The 23,016-nt window shown below is 44.6% G+C and overlaps 1 long non-coding RNA gene across 1 annotated transcript in view; it reads left to right on the top strand.

Moving 5' to 3' along the window:
* Window positions 1-1,264: 1,264 nt before the first annotated feature.
* Window positions 1,265-23,016, top strand: part of LOC141409395 (uncharacterized) — a 36,095-nt gene continuing 14,343 nt past the window's right edge. The window contains exon 1 of the long non-coding RNA XR_012429895.1: window positions 1,265-4,481. This is a non-coding gene — a long non-coding RNA (uncharacterized lncRNA). The remainder of the gene's footprint in view (window positions 4,482-23,016) is intronic.

Below are 23,016 nucleotides of genomic sequence, written 5' to 3'. Positions count from 1 at the left end.
TTGGGGAAGGGAGGGGAGGTGGTGAGTCAGCGTCGCGGGGACGGGCTGTGGACACTGCAGCACACACATGGCCCCTGCCCAGTGTGCCGAGGTGTCCTCCTTACATCCTCCCTCTCCCAGGTGTAGGTTCTTAGATCTAATGCCCATGACTTGAGTGAACTGTTTGGGGCCTCATCTGCTTTCTCTTTTCTTTTCTTTTGTATTCATTTTGTATTTTTTTTATTTTTTTTGAGACGGAGTCTCGCTCTGTCACCCAGGCTGGAGTACAGTGGCCGGATCTCAGCTCACTGCCAGCTCCGCCTCCCGGGTTTACGCCATTCTCCTGCCTCAGCCTCCCGAGTAGCTGGGACTACAGGCGCCCGCCGCCTCACCCGGCTAGTTTTCTGTATTTTTTAGTAGAGACGGGGTTTCACCGTGTTAGCCAGGATGGTCTCGATCTCCTGACCTTGTGATCCGCCCACCTCGGCCTCCCAAAGTGCTGGGATTACAGGCTTGAGCCACCGCGCCCGGCCTCTTTTTTATTTTTTGAGATGGAGTCTCACTCTTGTTGCCCAGGCTGGAGTGCAATGGCACCATCTCGGCTCACCACAACCTCCGCCTCCCGGGTTCAAGCGATTCTCCTGCCTCAGCCTCCTGAGTAGCTGGGACTACAGGTGCCCGCCACCACACCCGGCTAATTTTGTAGTTTTAGTCGATACTGGCTTTCTCCATGTTGGTCAGGCTGGTCTCGAACTCCCGACCTCAGGTGATCCGCCTGTCTCGGCCTCCCAAAGTGCTGGGATGACAGGCGTGAGTCATTGCGCCCGGCCTCTTATCTGCTTTTTCTAAGTTGAGTAGGTAGAAGATGCTACAATAATTTATAACAAATATTTTCCTTTCAGGCCAGGCCTGGTGGTTCGTGCCTATAATCCCAGCACTTTGGGAGGCCGAAGTGGGCAGATCACCTGAGGTCAGGAGTTCAAGACCAGCCTGACCAACATGGTGATACCTTGTCTCTACTAAAAATACTAAAATTAGCCAAGCATGGTGGTGCGTGCCTGTAATTCTAGCTACTCGGGAGGCTGAGGCAGGAGAATCACTTGAACCCAGGAGGCAGAGGTTGCAGTGAGCTGAGATTGTACCATTGCACTCCAGCCTGGGTGACAGAGCAAGACTTTGAAAAAAAAGAAAAAGAAAGAGAGACGGAAGGAAGGAAGGGAGGGAGGGAGGGAGAGAGGGAGGGAAAGATAGAGAAAGAAAAAGAGAGAGAGAAAAAAAGAAAAAAGAAAGAAAGAGAAAAAAGAAAAGAGAGATGAAAGAAAGACGAAAGGAAGGAGGGAGGGAGGGAGGAAGGGAGGGAAATATTTTCCTTTCAAGGTGACGACCTGAATCAGTAAAATAGAGAAAATATTAGAGAGAAAAGACCATTGTCTGCTAGATGAGTTTTCTAGACCGCCAAAACAAATAGCCACAAACTGAGGTGTTTAAAACCACAGAGATTTGTCCTTTTCTAGTTCTGGAGACCCAGAGTCTGAGATCAAGGGATCTCACGGCTGTGCTTCCTCAGGAGACTAGGGGAGGATCTTTCTTGCCTCTCTCAGTTTCTAGGGGCTCCAGGTGTCCCTGGGCTTGTGGCTGCCTCCCTCCAGGCTCTGCCTTCATCTCCACATATCTTTCTCCTCTGTTTCTCTGTCTGCTCTTCTGACTCTTAGAACACCTGTCATTGCATTTAGGGCTCTCCCTAATCCAGGATGACCTCATGTTAACAGGATGACCTGCAAAAGCTCTGTTTCCAAATAAGGTTACATTCTGGGGTTCCAGGTGGACATGCATTTATTTTTTCTTTTTCTTTTTTCTTTTTTTTTTTCCTTGAGACAGAGTTTCGCTCTTGCTGCCCAGGCTGGAGCGCAGTGGCGTGATCTCAGTTCACCACAACCTCCGCCTCCTGCCTCAGGCCTCCCGAGTAGCTGGGATTACAGGCGCCCGCCACCACACCTGGCTAATTTTTTATATTTTTAGTAGAGACTGGGTTTCATCATGTTGGTCAGGCTGGTCTTGAACTCCTGACCTTGTGATCTGCCCACCTCAGCCTCCCAAAGTGCTGGGATTACAGGCGTGAGCCACCTCGCCCGGCCCAGAATACTTCTTAACAGACGCTCAAAGCAGTGTGTGGAAATGGTACCCACACTGTAATTGTGTAAATTGAAGGGTTTTTTTTTTTCATCATCTCTAGCCAGCGAACTGGAGCCATGTGAACTCTGTGAGAGGCACACGGTCTATGCACCTTGCTACTTGCAGCGTGTGACTTGGAAGAGAGCCTCAGTCTGCTGAAGACAGCTCTGGCCTAACGATGCATTTGCTGCCTCAGGAGGCGAGGGTTGGTTGGCTTTGCATAAGTGTATCTTAGAGTCCAGGAATTTTGATGAGACCGTCTTCATTCTCCTTTCCTTGGGAACAAGTCTCCTCCAAAAGTTCTGAACCAACAGTGCCAGGAACCATTTCAGCCTCTGTTTCATCGCTGACGTTGAATTGTGGGACTCTTCCACGAAACATTAAGCGGCGTTACTTTGCCAGGTGGATGACCAGTAGGTACAAATCCCAGGTACAGGATGACTCACGCACAGGTGGACCTTGTCTGGCTTAGACAAACAGGGAGAGGTGAGATGGAGGAACAGTTTCAACAGCACTCATCTCTTTAGGGTGATATCACCCCCGTAGCTCTCATGCCAAGTGGCTCCGTGGCCACCACCAGAATTACTTTTCACCAGCTCCTAAAGCTCTGAACCTGTGCTGTGGCAAAAACGGGGGGCAAGCTTCATGTTCCGGGTGTTGGCTGATTGCATAAGAAGCTAATATCGTCGGCAGTTTATTCTAAGGATCTGCCTTGTGTCTGCCATCTTCTCACAAAGCATTCCATTGTAAAGGAATCAGAATAGCGTGGAACCACCAGGCAAGTTGAAGCAGAGTGATATCCAAAAGTCCGACACCAGCACACGTGGCATTGCTAGGTTGTTCTCCATCCGGCAAAGCTCCTTCTCTCAGGGACGCAGTCAGAGAGAAAAGGTGGGGACTTTCCATGGTTGGGTAATTGGATTTAGAAAGTCACAAATTTCCGCAGGGTAATAGCAGCAATTCATCACCTGTGAGGTTGGCGTCTCTGAGTCTCCACTTGTCAGCACCCAGACTCGCTGCCAAGTCCGGCTCCTTCACACCTCCTGTTTGACTCCCCCACCTCAACCTCCTCAACAGAACGTGCATTTTCAAGACCAAGAAAGTTTCTGCAGAACAGAACTCACTTCATGGCAGGCATTTCTCCATCTCTGCAGCAAAGGAGGGTTCCACTAGACAACGGTTAGCCTTTCTTTGCAGGCTTGCAATCCTTTCACTGTTACCTATTTATTTAGAGCTGAGAAGCAGAATATAATCGAGGCTCAGGCCATTTTTGGAGACAGTCAGAGGCTCAGGACCGAGGGAAAGAGTGAGTTGAGAATCTCTAAACAGGCAGTTGTTATGCCCCACATAGAAATGAAAAGAAAGGGTCCGACGCAGTGGCTCACGCCCGTAATCCCAGCACTTTGGGAGGTTGAGGCGGGTGAATCAATGCGGTCAACAGTTCAGGACCAACCTGGCCAACATGGTGAAACCCTGTCTCTACTAAAAATACAAAAAATTAGCTGGATGTGGTGGCAGGTGCCCGTAATCCCAGCTACTCAGGAGGCTGAGGCAGGAGAACTGCTTGAACCCGGGAGGCGGAGGTTGCAGTGAGCCGGGATTGCGCCACGGCACTCCAGCCTGGGTGACAGTGTGAGACCCAGTCTCAATAAAAAATAAAAATAAAATAAAATTATAAAATAAAATAAAAATAATATAAAAAATATAGTAAAAATATAATTTTAAAAGTAAAGCAATAAAAAAAGAAAAGAAAGACCTGCAAGAACAGGAGAAGAACCCATAAAGTTAATTTCCCCAGTGAGTGAGGAGGAGAGAGTGGTAAACCAGGCAGAAATCAAACCTGAAGGAAACATCAATAAGCATGCCAACTCTTCATTTGGTATCTTAATTTTATCTTGTACTGATTTTTCATGAGCATTTTCTAGGTAGCCTTTTCTTTCCATCTCTCCCTGCTAAACAGTGATATTCTTGGCCTTTCTAATGAATCATTTTGACATGGACACGCTGTCAATACCAGTTAGTGCAGGATTTAACATTTTGGTCGTCCTCCAATCATGAACATATTCGAAATTCTTGGACATAATGAAAAACATGAGAATCTTAAAATTTGTTGATGAAGGTCTCTCTGTAGCTTTTGGATGCTCAAAATGCCATACTTCTCTCAAAATCCAAGGAGAATTAAAAGGATTGATGGGTTTAAACATCGCTATATTTACTTTTCTCTCCCCTTTCAATTGTACTCTGCCCAAGGTCTGCATTCGGGTGCAGACTCTCATCCCCTGGGAAATGGGACCTTATGATGGAAAAGGGTCTTTGAAGATGCAATTAAGGTAAAGATCACAAGACGAGACCACAGGGTGGGTATGACCTCCAATGACAGGTGTTGTTATAACCAATGGATGAAAAGACACAAAATGAAGGTCGTGTTGGAGAGAAAAGCAGAAATCAGGGTGATATGTCTACAAGCCAAGTGTCTTAGTCTGTTTTCACACTGATGACAAAGACATACCCGAGAGTGGGCAATTTACAAAAGAAAGAGAGGTTTAATGGACTTACAATTCTATGTGGCTGGGGAGGTCTCACAATCATGGCTGAAGGCAAGGAGGAGCAAGTCACATCTTACATGGATGGCAGTAGGCAAAGAGAGAGCTTGTGCAGGGAAACACCCCCTTATGAAACTATCAGATTTCATGAGATTTATTCACTCTCATGAGAACAGCATAAAAAAGAGTTGCCCCCATGATTCAATGACCTCTCAGCGAATCCCTCCCACAACACGTGGAAATTCAAGATGAGATTTGGGTGGGGACACAGCCGAACCATATCACCAAGGAATACCTGGGGCCACTAGAAGCCAGGAGATAGCCATGAGCCAAATTCCTCTCTTGCAACCCTCATAAGGAACCATGCCTCCCAACATCTTGATCGGAGACTTCTGTCTTCCAGAACTATGAGACAACATATGTATATTGTTGTAAACCACCCAGTTTGTATAAATTTGTTATAGCAAGTTCAGGAAAGGAACTCAAGCTCCAACCCAAATTTTGCTCTTTGAAGATCCTCTGAACCCCATATACATCATTCCCCCATCTGAAATACCCCCCTTTTATTGTACTACTTTTTTTTTTCCAAACTTTTTTTTATGGGTTTATTTGGGGTTGTTTTTGTTTGGTTGGTTGGTTTTATTGAGATGGAGTTTCACTCGTGTTGCCCAAGCTGGAGTGCAGTGGCGCGATCTTGGCTCACTGCAACCTCCGCCTCCAGGTTCAAGAGATTCTCCTGCCTCAGCCTCCTGAGTAGCTGGGATTACAGGTGCCCGCCACCACGCCCAGCTAATTTTTTGTATTTTTAGTAGAAACGGGGTTTCAGCATGTTAGCCAGGCTGGTCTCAAACTCCTGACCTCAGGTGATCCACCTGCCTCGGCCTCCCAAAGTGCTGGGATGACAGATGTGAGCCACTGCACCCAGCTATTGTACTTCTATTCCAGACGTGACATGAGTCCCTCATACTTAGGTGATTTAAGTATTATTCATTCATGAATGTCAATCCCTTGAGAAGGAGAATGTGGTTTTAGTTCTTCTCTCATCACCATGCCTCACGCATGGGAAGGGCTCACCAAATGCCCGTGCCCCGTGCAGAAAATAAACTGGCAGATGCTCAGAGTGCGATGTGTCCTGTGTCATAATGAACCTTTGCCACCAACAGAAATCTAGCAGTCACAAGCAATTAACTTTTTCTGTGAGTCGTCCAAGGCTAATTTTAGCGTCAGTAAGAGTCTCCTGCCAGATCTGGTAACTTTTGTCCTCTGCTTCTGACTGTCTGGTTCCTGATGGCAGTTGGCTATGTGGAAGCTGGCGTCTTGAGTACATTAACAATTTCCAGAAACTGAACTGCATAGCTGATGAATATGAATGACCTTCTCATGGGGTTATTGGATAAGGCTAATAGAATCTGACACTTTGGAGTTGCCCTGGGCAGTCTCCATTTTACCCAGATGGAAAAGGCTCTGCTTTGCAACATGGTGACAGAGAAGAGAAGAGACACCTAAACACACCGATGAAAATAAGTGGAGAGATGCGTCATGAAACTGCCCCATTTATATTTACAGAAAGCGCTTACTGTGGAGCTCTCTCTCTCAAATGGCTCAGGTTGGAATGTCCGTTTTGAAGAACAGAGAACACTCGAAATTCTCTCTTTCTTGAGAGAGATCTTGTGTGTTGGAAGCAAAAGCAGGTACTGTATCTCCATGGAAATATTCTGTATTTTGCCTGTTAACTGGATGCTGGACAATAGAACATAAAATTCACCAAAGCAGCTTTCCCTCTTGGGTTATTCATATTCATTCACCCATACTTACTTGCCTTAGTGGACATGGAGGTGGTCATTGAGATCCCTCTGCCAGAGTCCGTGGAGAGAGAGGTCAGACTGCCTGGGGGAGATTATCTGTTTATGTCAATCACACTCTCCCCAGGTGACCTCAGCAGATAGATCATCATCTGCTTCCTACAATGATGGAGAAATATTGGTTACGATGGATTGTCTATGAGATTTACAGCTTATGAAAACTGGTAAGGTAAAGGTGACACCTACTTGGGGACTCAAGATTTGAAAAGAGCAGTTACAAAGTGATCTAAAAAACATTAAAATATTGGACCTGGCGTGGCAGCTCACTCCTGTAATCCCAGCACTTTGGAAGGCTGAGGAAGATGAGTCACTCGAGGTCAAGCATTCGAGACCAGCCTGGCCAATATGGTGAAACCCAATCTCTACTAAAAATACAAAAATTAGCCTGGTGTGGTGGTGGGTGCCTGTCATCCCAGCTACTCGGGAGGCTGAGGCAGGAGAATCGCTTGAACCTGGGAGTCAGAGGTTGCAGTGAGCTGAGATTGCACCACTGCACTCCAGCCTGGGGGACAGAACAAGACTTTATCTCCCGCCAACCAAAAAAAGTAAAAAAAATAAATAAATAAATGACAGGGCACCCTGTCAAGGTAGACAAAATGTGATTCTGATCATACAATGAGGAAGAAAAGTTGGCATATAGTTTGGTCTCTACGGGTCTCTTTGAATATTTTCCAGTTTGAGAATTAGACTGTGGCATCTTCAATACTTTTCCAAAATGATTTTAAACTGTATTGTTAGGGCCATGACTGATGTCAGATATAAAATCACTAGCTGGGATGCCATCTTATACAATTTCAACATCTGAGGGTATCATTTGAGTGTCTGTCCCCTTGATGTTTTGTATCCTCTTCAACTAGGACAGGAATTGGAAATATTCACCGGTTTCAGACACTCACCTCATTGACTTCATTTTTTACTGGATGGATTCTACCTGGGTCTGTTTTTTTTTTTTTTTAAGTGAGCTAAAAAGGAAATAGGAATGGATATCTCATATAGCTTTGCACTCAACTCTGTTGTTAAAATTAGACCAACCACGGGCACATGGTACGATTCCTAAGACCCAGTGAGATGTCTACGATCCTGACTGTGCCTGACACAGTTTAGAGACCTAATCCTCTTTTTTTGCAGTTTCTAAGAGCAAGAGTGCATTGCCTGCATTTTCTTCTTCATTGTGAAGGCTATGGTAGCTTAGTTTCCTTGGTACTCATGCCCAGTCAGTTAAGCTCATACTCATGCCCTTTCTCCTTTGAACCATGCGGCTCTATTTCCCTCTATAGCAACCCACTGTGGCTAAGCTCATACTCATGCCCTTTCTCCTTTGAACCACGTGGCTCTGTTTCCCTCTACCGCAGCCCACCGCACCATTGCAGTCGTTTATTTTGGGATCTGCAGATTTTCCCGAAAGCTAAAATGAGCCTCCGCAAAGCAATGAGAAAACCCATGACGGGTGATTGACAGTGGGCTGTTTGTCAGATTTTTGGCAGCTCGGAGCAAGTTCAGTTTCTGCCACGCGTTTTTGGAAGAAGCTCACACACATCATTCTCATGTGTGGGATTTCTTGTTGAAGTCTATGGCTTTGTTTTAGGGATGCATTCACAACACAGCTGGAAGAAAAGAAATCTTTTAACTGTTTACAAGCAACGCAACACCCAGAGCCATGAAACCTGACACTTCTCTTGGAAATTCATACTGTGACCTCCTAATGCGGATGAGCCAGAAGTTCTTGCTCAACTCTAAGCTAAAACCATGTCGATAGTTGCAGTTTACTGTCCAGTGAAAACTGCATTTATTTTATTTCATTTTTGAGATGGAGTCTCGCTCTGTCACCCAGACTGGAGTGCAGTGGCGCCATCTCGGGTCACTGCAAGCTCTGCCTCCCGGGTTCATGCCATTCTCCTGCCTCAGCCTCCCAAGTAGCTGGGATTACAGGCGCCCACCACCACGTCCAGCTAATTTTTGTATTTTTGGTAGAAACGGGGTTTTGTCATGTTGGTCAGGCTGGTCGCAAACTCCTGACCTCAGGTGATCCACCCGCCTTGGCCTCCCAAAGTGCTGGGATTACAGGTGTGAGCCACTGTTCCTGGCCTAGAAAAGAAATATTTTAACTGTTTACAAGCAACACAACACCCAGAGGATGAAACCTAACACCTGTCTTGGAAATTCATACTATGACCTCATTCTACTAAAGAGCCAGCAGTTCTTGCTAAGCTCCAAACTAAAACCATGTTGAGAGCTGCGGTTTACTGTCCAGTGAAAATTGCCTTTATTTTGTTTTATTTTTTGACACTCAAACCTGCCTTTCCATGCCACTCAGTTCCAAGTCAATCTCCTGCAACTTGACTTGGACATTCTACTCACAAGGATGCATGACTGAATGCTTCTGTGATACGCTTCCTGCCAACCGCCCAGTCCATCTCTCTTGGGCACTCTCTGTTGACTTCCCCATCCTCCTATAGCTCCTAGTCTGGGCTGCCATGACTCTCCTCAGTCTTGGAGCCACTTCTACCTTCTCTGCCTTGTGATCTCTTGGTACCTATGATCTCCATCTCTTCTTCCTCCAAAGGCCAGGATTTCTTCACGCTTGGTACCTATGATCTCCATCTCTTCTTCCTCCAAAGGCCAGGATTCCTTCACACTTGGTACCTATGATGTCCATCTCTTCTTCCTCCAAAGGCCAGGATTCCTTCATGCTTGGTACCTATGATCTCCATCTCTTCTTCCTCCAAAGGCCAGGATTTCTTCATGCTTGGTACCTATGATCTCCATCTCTTCTTCCTCCAAAGGCCAGGATTTCTTCATGCTTGGTACCATGATCTCCATCTCTTCTTCCTCCAAAGGCCAGGATTTCTTCATACTTGGGTCCTTCTCTCTCTGCTGGGCCACACGAAGAGTGTACATTTTTGCACTTGAGATCCTAGTGTTCAAATTCCAAATTCTCCCCAGGACGTGTCTGTTACCCTGGGCAAGTCACGTTGCCCCGTGGACTGCCTGTCAGGATCTGTAGATTACGACAGTCACAGTATTCAACTCAGACGGTTTTCTTCAAGACAGAGTGAGTGACTTTATGTAACCCACTCACATCTAAGTCTGATACGTGCTAAGGTCTCAGGAACTATGAGCTTTGATATGATGCATTTGACTTCAAATCTTTCACTCTCCAATGTGCAAATAACTGTGGAAACTTTATCTGTCACCATGAACTTTTCCTCCTCTTCTTCTTTTTTTTTTTTTTTTATTTGAGACGGAGTCTCGCTCTGTCACCCAAGCTGGAGTGCAGTGGCGCGATCTGGGCTCACTGCAAGCTCCGCCTTCTGGGTTCACACCATTCTCCTGCCTCAGCCTCCCGAGTAGCTGGGACTACAGGAGCCCGCCACCTCGCCCGGCTAATTTTTTGTGTTTCTAGTAGAGACGGAGTTTCACTGTTAGCCAGGATGGTCTCGATCTCCTGACCTTGTGATCTGCCCGCCTCGGCCTCCCAAAGTGCTAGGTTTACGGGCGTGAGCCACTGCGCCTGACCCTAGACTTTTCTTAAGACCACAGATCTTTTATTTTTTTTCTTTCCTTTTATTTTTTTGAAACAAGGTCTTGCTCGGTCATCCAGGCTGGAGTGCAGTGGCGTGATCTCGGCTCACTGCAATCTCCATCTCCCAGGCTCAAGCAGTCCTCCCACCTAAGCCTCCCAAATAGCTGGGACTATGGTGCACACCACCATGTCCAGCTAATGTATGTAATTTTCGTAGAGATGAGGTCTTGCTGTGTTGCCCAGGCTGGCCTTGGACTCCTGGGCTCAAGCAGTCTGCCCTCCTCAGGTTTCCAAAGTGCTGGGATTACAAGCATGAACTATCGCACCCAGCCAATCTTCTCTATAAATATGAACTTGGCTTGAAATTTTCACCACAAAGTCAATGTGTACCAGTTTTCCACTTATTTATCATCACCATTATAATTTTGCTTTGACCTCCAGTTTCCAGACCTGGTCAGGAATATTCTTCCTCTTTTCTTTTTCTTTCTTTTTTTTTTTTTTTGATGGAGTCTTGCTCTGTCACCCAGGCTGGAGTACAGTGGCGTCATCTCAGCTCACTGCAACCTTCGCCTCCTGGGTTCAAGCGATTCTCCTGCCTCAGCCTCTGGAGTAGCTGGGACTACAGGCGCCCGTCACTACACCTGGCTAATTTTTTGTATTTTTAGTAGAGATGGAGTTTCACCGTGTTAGCCAGGAGAGTCTCCATCTCCTGACCTTGTGATCCGCCCGCCTCGGCCTCCCAAAGTGCTGGGATTACAGGCGTGAGCCACCGCGCCTGGCCTCCTGCTCTTATTAGTAAACCTGTTGGATTCAGTCCACCCTGAAATTAAATGTAGCGTCAGTTAGCTCAATCAGAGCTCAGTCAGAAGGAACAATTTAATATCATGAAATCTGCGGTGCTCCCGAGCCATGAAACGGTATTTTTTTTTTTTTTTTTTTTACTTAATGGATCATTTTTACCACAAATCGTATGACCAGAAATACAATATTCGTATAAATAGCGATAAATATACAATTGAGTGAGTGCTATATCTGATGAGTATATATAGTTTTACCTCAGTGAGTTTCTGGAGTTTTTGTTGTTGCTGTTTTGTTTCATTTTGATTGTTGTTGTTTTTTTAATTTTTTATTATACTTTAAGTTCTAGGGTACATGTGCACAACGTGCAGGTTTGTTACGTAGGTATACATGTGCCATGTTGGTGTGCTGCACCCACGAAACGGTATTTATGGGCATAAATTCACCAGAAACCAGCAGGTGATCCTCAGTTTTGGAGGCTTACAAGCTCGGATTGAGAAGGATAGTACAGCCACCAGTTGTTGCATTAGCTTACGAGAGACCAACTTCTGACCCACACGTTACTCTCTAATGTGGTGCCATCCAGCCAGGGTGGTCCTATGCTCTCTCAGGAGACACATTTGTCTGAGAAGCTACACATGACCAGAGAAGAAGTCGGTGTCAATAGAGGTTGAGGTGAAATAAATGGCATTGGGTTGGTGCAAAAGTAATTGTGGGTTTTGCCATGGAAAGTAATGGCATAGGCCGGGCGCGGTGGCTCACGCCTGTCACCCCAGCACTTTGGGAGGCCGAGGCAGGCGGATCACGAGGTCAGGAGTTCCAGACCAGCCTGGCTAACACAGTGAAACCCCGTCTCTACTAAAAATATAAAAAATTAGCCAGGAGTAGTGGCAGGCGCCTGTGGTCCCAGCTACTCAGGAGGCTGAGGCAGGAGAATCGCTTGAACCCAGGAGGCGGAGGTTGCAGTGAGCTGAGATCGCGCCACTGTACTCCAGCCTGGACAACAGAGTGAGACTCCATCTCAAATAAAAAAAAAAAAAAAGGAATGGCATATACATACGCCACATCAATAAATGTATACAAGATAAAACAATACAATATTCACTCAGCAGAATATCAATGAATTGTAAAAATAACTCAATATCCTCAAAGGGGCTGGGTGTGGTGGCTCATGCTTGTAATTACAGCGCTTTGGGAGGGTGAGGCAGGCATATCATCTGAAGTCAGGAGATGGAGACCAGCCTGGCCAACATGGTGAAACCCTGTCTCTACTAAAAATACAAAAATTGGCTGGGCGTGGTGGTGGACTCTTGTAATCCCCGCTACTAGGGAGGCTGAGGCAGGAGAATCCCTTGAACCCGGGAGGCAGAGGTTTCAGTGAGCTGAGAGTGCACCACTGCACTCCAGCCTGGGTGACAGAGCAAGATTCCATTTCAAAAAAAGAAAAATCCTCTAAGGATCATGTGATTACATACACACACACACATATATTTTTATATATATACACATATATATATAAAAGTGACACATGAACATATGTATATACAGTTTATTCTTGTGATATAGTGTAATAAAATATGATATAGTTTGTGCATATATTGATTGCATGCATATATATTTATGTGTATAGATAGGTGATATATAGATAGATACAGAGATACATAGACAGATAATCACATGAGCCTCTGAGGCTATTGAGTTATGTATGTAACTTATTAACATGCATCATATGAATCCTCTTCTAATTAGCACAGCCTCTTGACACACCCAGAAGGATGTAATTAACTGGATTCCCACTCCTGAAATCACAGTCATGCTCCCGCCTACCTCCAGGAGACTGGAGCCAGGTCCCTCAATGGGCGTTTCCGGTTTTCCTCAACTCTTCCGTTAGACAGTTCTAGAAAGTCCTCAGCTCTTCCATTAGTTCTAGAAAGTCGCAACTCTTCCCTTAGACAGTTCTAGAAAGTTGTCAACTCTTCCGTTAGATAGTTCTAGAAAGTCCTCAACTCTTCCGTTAGATAGTTCTAGAAAGTCCTCAACTCTTCCGTTAGATAGTTCTAGAAAGTCCTCAACTCTTCCATTAGTTCTAGAAAGTCGCAACTCTTCCCTTAGACAGTTCTAGAAAGTTGTCAACTCTTCCGTTAGATAGTTCTAGAAAGTCCTCAACTCTTCCATTAGACAGTTCTAGAAAGTCGTCAACTCTTCCGTTAGATAGTTCTAGAAAGTCGTCAACTCTTCCCTTAGTTCTAGAAAGTTGTCAACTCTTCCGTTAGATAGTTCTAGAAAGTCCTCAGCTCTTCCATTAGTTCTAGAAAGTCGCAACTCTTCCCTTAGACAGTTCTAGAAAGTTGTCAACTCTTCCGTTAGATAGTTCTAGAAAGTCCTCAGCTCTTCCATTAGTTCTAGAAAGTCGCAACTCTTCCCTTAGACAGTTCTAGAAAGTTGTCAACTCTTCCGTTAGATAGTTCTAGAAAGTCCTCAGCTCTTCCATTAGTTCTAGAAAGTCGCAACTCTTCCCTTAGTTCTAGAAAGTCCTCAACTCTTCCGTTAGATAGTTCTAGAAAGTCCTCAACTCTTCTGTTAGACAGTTCTAGAGAGTATCTTGGTCTGCATTCAACATTTAATTGCATGCTTTTGGTGACACAATGTGTGGTGTAGTTTGCAGGCAGGCTTATTTCTCGTACTATCAAGTTCTTTAGGGGAGAATGCTGCACGGATGCACCTACCTGAAGCTTGATCCTGAAAAGACTGTAGAAGTGATTTCTGTCTTCTTTTCCCAGACTGAAAGTCATTTCAGACTCCCTACTCCTCTGTGAGAACCAGCTCAACCTCCTCATCCACGTCCACTTGACCATTTGTAAGGAAAGAAATCTGAGTAGTGTTGGGGGAGAAAAGCTAGAGGAAAGTCAGACATTTTTCCTCTAACTTTTCAACTGTAACACTGTTGTTCAAAGATGGCGGTTGTGATTACACTGTTAATTCAGAGGGCAGGAGATCATGGTGGTTGGCTCCCAACTACTCAAATCTTTCAAGTATCTTTCCCCTCAAGAGAAGTCAGAAACTTGGTTTGCACTTGATATGGTTTGGCTGTGTCCCCACCCAAATCTCATCTTGAATTGTAGCTCCCATAATTCCCATGTGTGATGGAAGGGACCCAATGGGAGGTCATTGAATCATGGGGGCGGTTTCCCCCATACTGTTCTTGTGGTAGTGAATAAGTCTCATCGAGATCTGATGGTTTTATAAGGGAATTCCCCTTTCACTTGGTTCTTATTCTCTCTTGCCTGCCACCATGTAAGACCTGCCTGTTGCCTTCTACCACGATTTTGAGGCCTTCTCAGCCATCTGAAATTGTGAGTCTGTCAAACCCCTTTTTCTTTATAAATTTCCCAGTCTCGGGTATGTCTTTATCAGCAGCATGAAAATGGACTAATACACCCTTAGCCTCTGCATGCTAATTTCATAAACTCTGCACAGGTTGCATGACGGCCAATAGCTTTCTCTGCTGGTGGAGTTTGCCTCACCATTTTGGACATTGTATTAGAGAAACATTTTACTCATTCTTTTTGTTTCAGAACTAAATTAAAACTAAGTTTCAAAAAGAGCTGATGGATTTCTGGAGCCAATCACAGGCTTTGTCATAATCCATCCGTTTGGCTGGTAGGGGATGAGTTTCCTGTAGAAATTCAAATTTGTCTTAAACGCATCTTTGTGGATAAATCTTGTGTCCTCACACAATAATTCTCTCTCTCCTCTCTCTGGTTTATACAAAAAAAATTCCTTATAACACAATACCTCCTCCTCTTATCCACATGGGTTGTCAGCTTATGCTGGCTTAGAAGCACATTGATTTCTTCGAAAGAAACAAAGGATAAGAACATATGCACTGCTACCCGTGAAGAGGGGAGCAAGTTTAAAACACTTGTGAAAATGACGTGTCTTCTCCCTAAGTTTTCTATTATGTTCAGGAGTACACATGTAAGTTTGTTATGTAGGTAAACTTGGGTCATGAGAGTTTGTTGTGCAGATTATTTCATCATCTAGGTATGAAGCCTGGTACCCATTAGTTATTTTTTTCTAATCCTCTCCCTCCTCCCATTTTCTTCCCTGCAATAGTTAGGACACGCTGTGTCGTTCTGGGTGTGTCAAGTCGCTGTGCTAATTAGAAGATAATTCATATGATAGATGTTAATAAGTTAATAACATGATGGGTGTTTATGTTAATAAATTAAGTTACATATATAACTCAATATCCTCAGAGGCTCATGTGGTTATCTATCTATCAATCATCTATATCTATTTATCTATTTATCTATCTATCTAATCTATCTATCTATCTATCTATCTATCTATCTATCTATCTGTCTATCTATCTATTTATCTTTCTATCTGTCTTGAGATAATAGTGTCCAGCTCCATCCATGTTCCTGCAAAGGACATGATCTCTTTCTTGTTATGGCTGCATAGTATTCCATGGTATATGTGTACTACATTTTCTTTATTCAGTCCAGCACTGATGGGAATTTAGGTTGATTTCATGTCTTTCCTAGTGTGAATGGTGCTGCAGTGAACACACACTTGCATGTGTCTTTACGATAACATGATTGATATTCTTTTGGGTGTATGTCCGGTAATGGGATTGCTGGGTTGAATGGTAGTTCACTTTTTAGTTCTTTGAAGAATCGTCACACTGTTTTCCACAATGATTTCTTATCTCACGTGCCTTCTTTCAAAATTTCTCTTACGCCCTCGTTTCTGCATTGTCGCCCGCCTACTATGCGAAGTTCTTTCCAAAGCTCAGTTACAGCAATGGTGTTACAACTGGTTTCCATTCTTTCAGCCTCTCCCACTGGATTCTAGGTTTATCCTTTTTCCAGCTTCTCCCACTGGACCCCCACTGGGCTCTATGCACTAGAGCAATCCTGCATTCCTCCATGCCTTCACTACTCTCTCATTGCCCACAAGCCAAGCCCTTGGCCATCTGTTCATGGCCTTCTAGCCTTCGTTTCGACAGATCACTCATCCACCACGACCTGCCACGTGTCTTGTACCTGCTCTGGAGTCCATATTGCTCCTCAAGCAAGATCTTCATGAATAATAGTTGCCTTGTGTTTTTGGTATACCCTCTGCCTAGGATAGTTTTCTCTTCCCTCCATCAATGCAAATGCTGCCCTCATTCCGGCTTCTACTCAAGTTCAACCTCTCTTCTGCATTTTGTCTTTAACTTTCATCCTTGGATTTCATGTTCTTTCTCTTGGTCCTTACCTTTTCCTGAAGAGTCCTTCACTGCCCCTTCCCAGAATCTCCACCAACAGGGTCATTTTCAGGACTCTTCCTAGATCAATCTGAACTTGAGCTGGGGACCTCTTCAGCTAGCCATGGAGAAAGCCCTTCTTGTACCAGTACTTTTGTGGAGAGGGTAGAATGATGTCCTTGCTCTCATAAGTCTACCTGAGAAGGGGGTGTCTTGGTACTTATCAATGGATGCTAAGTTGAGCTCTGCCTTTTGTGGTCTACTCGTCTTGTTAAGTGAGGAATTGTGTCTGAATTACTAAATGCACGCTCCTCTCTGTTCCCAAGAAGAAAGAAAGAAGTTTCTTTCTTCTTGAAGCTCCAACTGTGGCCTGGAGCTTGGAGTTCTGTTAACTGGACTGTATCTTGATGCCCTGTGTCCCCAAGTACAAGGAAGTTTCTGACACATTATGTATGCATGTTGAATGGAAGGAAGGATGGATAGACAGAGGGACGAGTGGATAGATGGATAAATGGGTGGATAGTTGGATAAATGGATGGTGGATATGTGCATGAGTGGATGGATAAGTGGATGGATGGATCGGTAGATGGATGGGTTGCTGGCTGGCTGTCTGGATAGATGGGTGGATGAGTGGGTGGGTGCATAGATGGGTGGATGGTAGGTGGATGAATAAAGGGATGGATGGTTGGATGGATGGATATGTGTATAAGTGAATGAATGGGTGAATGGCAGGTAGATGGATGGATGGCTTATCCATATGCCTGAAGTTTTCCTGCCTGGATTTCTGAAGTTTTCTACCCTAACTTTCCCTCACCAGGCTCCATCTACCTTGACAAACACCTTACCACGTCACCTTGGCAGCCTAATGGCATTTATCTGCCTGAACAATTATTTGAGCTTGTGGAGTCTCAGGCTGGCCTTGTTGAGTCACAGCTTCCAGCTGGGCTGTCCTCCCAAATTCACGGAGGCTTGGATTCAAACTCTTACATTGCTGAGAAGACACTGCCAATCCTCACTGATGGCCGAGGACCCAACCGTCCATCATAGAAGCTCAGAAAGGCTTGATAGATTTGCCACCTTTGACTTTCTGTTGCTTATCCATGGGGCCCAGGAGTGACATCTGCTGTGGCCACGAGCAGATTTGTATCTTTAGTCCACTCAGACATAGCTGTATCTGATCCAAACAAATGCCATTGTTTTACATTTTCTCATAGAGCCCTTCTTCCTACTGTATCTTCACAGCTTTGTGGGCTTCCCTCTCCTACACACACGTCTAACTTCAATCTCACAGATGCACACTGCACATCTAATTCAAAATCAGTTTATTTCAAAACCAACGGTATTGGCCAAGAGATGGCCATAACCACAGATGGCTCCACTCCCCCTTATTTTCCCAGAAAGGTGAAGTAACAAAAATTAGCATTTCTATGCCTACACTTGTTCTGGACAACAAGTTCTTCCAGTGGGGGGGAAAAATGATACTTTTTGAAGGGAAGTGAAGACAGAAAGAGACAATCTCCAATTCTGTTTTTGTTAATTTATTCCCAAGAAACCAGAGTGACAGCACAACAAATGAGTGTACAGGCACTGAAGCGGCATTTAAAATGATTTAGGACTCTTGAACCAGACCAATTTGTTATAAGGTCACTTAGGTGGTGGTGTCTCTCAAAGAGTCATCACTCTAAGTTGTTTCTAGGTCACAGAAGATGCTTCATAGTCCAAAAGAGAACATCAGTCAAACCACTGCCATTCTGGGATTAAAAAAGAAAGGGAGAAAATCCTTCCAGGGCATATTGTTCTCAGATGTCCCAGTGGCAGCACTGCTGACTCGTCTTGTGGGATTCAGAGTCTTATAGCTGATTATCAACATTGTAGTAATGATGATGACAATGATGATGCTGCTGGTGTTGGTGTGATAATGACAATGGCGTGGTAAGATGATGATGGTGATGATGATGGTGATGATGATGATGGGGTGGTGATAGTGGAGATGATGATGATGATGGTAGTGATAATGGAGATGATGATGGTGATGATGATGGGAGAGGTAATGAAGATGGTGATGATGACGATGGTGAAGATGGTGGTAGTGATGACGATGGGAGAGGTAATGAAGATGATGGTGATGATGATGGTGACGATGGTGATGGTGATAATGGAGGTGATGGTGATAATGGAGATGATGGTGATGATAATGATGGTGGTAGTGATGATGATGATGGGAGAGGTGATGGAGATGATGGTGGTGAGGATGATGGTGATGATGATGATGGAAGAGGTAATGGAGATGATGGTGATGATGATGGTGACAATGGTGATGGTGGTGGTGGTGATAATGGAGATGATGGTAATGATGATGATGATAATGGTGGTAGTGATGATGATGATGATGATGGGAGAGGTAATAGAGATAATGGTGATGAGGATGATGACGGTGAGGATGGTGATGATGATGATGATAATGGTGGTAGTGATGATGGTAATGGGAGAGGTAATGGAGATGATGGTGATGATGATGGTGAGGATGATGATGATGGTAAGGATGGTGATGATGATGATGGGAGAGGCAATGATGATGGTGATGATGGTGATGGTGGTGATAATGGAGATGATGACGGTGATGATGATGATAATGATGGTGGTAGTGATGATGATGATAATGGGAGAGGTAATGGAGATGATGGTGATGAGGATGATGATGGTGAGGATGACGATGATGGTGAGGATGGTGATGATGACGGGAGAGGTAATGAAGATGATGATGGTGATGATGGTGGTGGGGGTGATAATGGAGATGATGATGGTAATGATGATGATGATAATGGTGGTAGTGATGATTATGATGATGATGATGATGGGAGAGGTAATGGAGATAATGGTGATGAGGATGATGATGGTGAGGATGATGATGGTGAGGATGGTGATGATGATGGGAGAGGTAATGAAGATGATGATGGTGGTGATGGTGATAATGATGGTGGTAATGATGATAATGGGAGAGGTAATGGAGATAATGGTGATGAGGATGATGACGGTGAGGATGATGATGGTGAGGATGGTGATGGTGGTGATAATGGAGATGATGATGGTGATGATGATGGTGACGATGGTGATGATGGTCGTGGTGATAATGGAGATGATGGTAATGATGATGATAATGATGGTGGTAGTGATGATGATGATGATAGGAGAGGTAATGGAGATAATGGTGATGAGGATGATGATGGTGAGGATGATGATGATGGTGATGATGATGGGAGAGGTAATGAAGATGATGATGGTGATGGTGGTGCTAATGGAGATGACGATGGTGATGGTGATGATGATGATGATAATGATGGTGATAGTGATGATGACAATGGGAGAGGTAATGGAGATGATGGTGTGAGGATGATGATGTTGGTGAGGATGGTGATGGTGGTGATAATGGAGATAATGATGTTGATGATGATGGTGATGATGGTGGTGGTAGTGATAATGGAGATGATGGTAATGATGATGATGATAATGATGGTGGTAGTGATGATGATAATGGGAGAGGTAATGGAGATGATGGTGAGGATGATGATGGTGAGGATGATGATGTTGGTGAGGATGATGATGTTGGTGAGGATGGTGATGATGATGACGATGATGATGGTGATAATGATGATACTTTCTGCTAAGCTCTGAGGCCCATTTGACTTGGAAAATAAAATCATGCACACTTTAGTTTTGGACCATTCATACAAGATCTCCTTTGATTGGTCTTATATTTATTTATTTATTTATTTATTTTGAGGCGGAGTTTTGCTCTTGTTGCCCAGGCTTACGTGCAATGGTGCGATCTCAGCTCACTGCAACCTCCGCCTCCTGGGTTCAGCCGTTTCTGCTACAGGCATATGCCATGACACCCAGCTGATTTTGTATTTTTAGTAGAAACAGGGTTTCTCCGTGTTGGTCAGGCGGGTCTTGAACTCCCAACCTCAGGTGATCTGCTCGCCCTGGCCTCCCAAAGTACTGGGATGACAGGTGTGAGCCACCGTCCCTGGCCTGGTTGGTCCTATTAAATAGGGTTTAAAAGCACACACTAGAGTCAGTTTTGGGCACCATGTAAAATGACCAGTGCTTGTCTTCTAGGGAGGATGAAACAAATTGGTTAGTCATTTATCCACTCATTTTTGTTTGACCAATGTTTAGTGTGCATATCTTCAGTGTGAGAAGCTAGGTATATAGAAATAAATGAGCAGGCAAGGTAATGGTCTACCATGCAACTGTGCTTTTTGAATGAATGAAGCCCATGGTCTCTTGAAAAAAGCTGATCCTGATAACACTGTGAGGTCTACATTTTAATCTACGTTATGGCTGTGGTGCTGTCATTCCTACTGGGTTGTTTCCTGGTAACACACATGCCTATGTGCACACACATTGATATTTCATACTAGCTTGGATCAATGATCTATGCTTGAACCAGAGTTGTAAGGACAAGTTAGACTATTCTGAAGGCAGTGTCCCCAAAGCGGAGGTAAAACTTGGCACAACAGTGGACTTCTAGGTATTCGTATGGGATTTCTGCCTTCAAACCCCAGCAGTCACTGGCTTCAGATTGACAGGAGAAGAAGACATTCAATAGACCTCTCTTAAGCTCTTACTCTTGGTCCACAAGCATGCCAGACACCCCTGTCTTCCACGAGTTTGCTCTGATGTTGTGTCCCATTTATATCAGCCTCTTCTCTGCCCAGCTGCTTTCATGAATATACTGTTTACTTCTAATCCCTTGCTTTATATTTCCTCTTCCTTTTCTTTTTAAGCATTTCATTTAAGTAATAATATTTGTGATGGTTAATTTTATGTGTCTCCTTGTCTGGGTCACCGTGCCCAGATGTGTGGGCAAACATTATTCTGGATGTTTCTGTGAATGTGTTTTTGGATGGGGATGATATTTAAATCCGTGACTTTGAGTCAAGATGATCCTCTCTCCATAATGTGGGTGGGGCCTCACCTAATCAGTTGAAGACATGAAAAGAACAAAATCTGACGTCCACAGAGCAAGAGGAAATTCTGCCAGGAGACAGCCTTCAAATTATTTTTAAAAATAGTTAAACTGGCTGGGCGCGGTGGCTCACGCCTGTAATCCCAGCACTTTGGGAGGCCGAGGTGGGTGGATCACGAGGTCAGGAGATTGAGACCATCCTGGCTAACATGGTGAAACCCCATCTCTACTAAAATACAAAAAAATTAGCCAGGCGTGGTGGCGGGCACTTGTAGTCCCCGCTACTTGGGAGACTGAGGCAAGGGAATCGCTTGAACCCAGGAGGCAGAGGTTACAGTGAGCTGAGATCCGGCCACTGCACTCCAGCCTGGGCGACAGAGTGAGAGTCCGTCTCACACACACACACATAAAAATAGTTAAACCATGGGCATATCACATAGGAGACAAGACCAATTATGTTGATTACTTCATTCCCATTAATTTTTTAGATAAACTAACCATGGAGTTGGCCAACAAAGGGAATATCTGGGATACGGCATTTACTCACAAGAAGAAGGACTTCCTCCTTCCTTCCTTCCTTCCTTCCTTCCTTCCTTCCTTCCTTCCTTTCTCCTTCCTTCCTTCCTTCCTTTCTCCTTGCTTCCTTGCTTTCTTCCTTTCTTCTTTCTTCCTTTCTTCTTTCTTTCTTCTTCCTTTCTTCCTTTCTTCTTTCTTCCTTTCTTCTTTCTTTCTTCCTTTCTTCCTCCCTCCCTCCCTCCCTCCCTCTCTCCCTCTCTCCCTTCTTCTCTCCCTTCCTCTCTCCCTTCCTTTCTTCCTTCCTTCTTCTTCCGTCATTCTTCCTTCCGTCATTCTTCCTTCCTTCTTCCTTCCTTTCTTTCTCCCTTTCTTTCTCCTTCCTTCCTTTCTCCTTCCTTCCTTTCTCCTTTCTTCCTTCCTTTACCCTCCTCTCTCACTCCTTCCCTCCTTCCCTGTCTCCTTCCTCCTTCCCTGTCTCCTTCCTTCCTTCTTCCCCCTCCCTTCCTTCCTTCCTTCCTTCCTTCCTTCCTTCCTTCCTTCCTTCCTTCCTTCCTTCCTTCCTTCCTTCCTTCCTTCCTTCCTTCCTTCCTTCCTTCCTTCCTTCCCTCCCTCCCTCCCTCCCTCCCTCCCTCCTTCCTTTCTTTTCTTTCTTCTCTCTTTTGTTTGTAGATCTTGGTTCTTGTTATGATTGGCACAACCACGTAGGAGCCATCTGAATGGAGATAGCTTTTTGTGGGGCATCATGAGGAAATTGTATATTCTGTGACACAAGCTCTCGACTCCCTGCTTTTCCCTGCAAGTGGTGGCTAATTACTGGCTGGGACACATCCTTGGATTAATGTATGCACGCCTCTCTTGCTTGTTTCGGAGAACCGGAACGCCCTGGCTACAGAAGCCCTGTCATTGGAGCTGTCGTCGTCGTCTCCCCACAGCGAGAAAGGTTTTGCAAGTTTAATCTCATCATTGAGGAAGCTTTCAGAGACTTCACAGAAAGTATTTGGTGCTGAGCTTTTCCCTTCCACCCAGTGAAGAATGTGCCCGCAGTGCTTGTAACAAAACAGTCTCTGTGGCCGGTGCCGTTCAGATCCCAACTTGGTATAAAAGCCGTGCCTCGGAGGAAACACAACTGAGTTTTAAACATTCCCCTCTTTTTTTTTTTTTTTTTTTGGTTTTTGGTTTTGTCATTTATTGTGTAGTAAAAGTCTACAACTGTTTAGTGATTTTGTTGTTTGGTAATTATCATATTATTCCATAAGCTTTTTCATAATCAGTGAGCTATAAAGATGAAACTGTATCCAATAGAAACTAAGCTTCTTAAAAAAAAAATCTGACCTACTAGGTTTGTCTCCTAAAGACTGTCCTTTCTTTTATTTTGCTTGTTACTGCTTACTTGGTGA

The sequence above is a fragment of the Macaca fascicularis genome, chromosome X (genome assembly GCF_037993035.2).
Source record: "Macaca fascicularis isolate 582-1 chromosome X, T2T-MFA8v1.1".
Lineage (NCBI taxonomy): Eukaryota > Metazoa > Chordata > Mammalia > Primates > Cercopithecidae > Macaca > Macaca fascicularis.
Note: the sequence above shows the minus strand (reverse complement) of the source record. Positions and strands in the feature narration are given on the sequence as shown.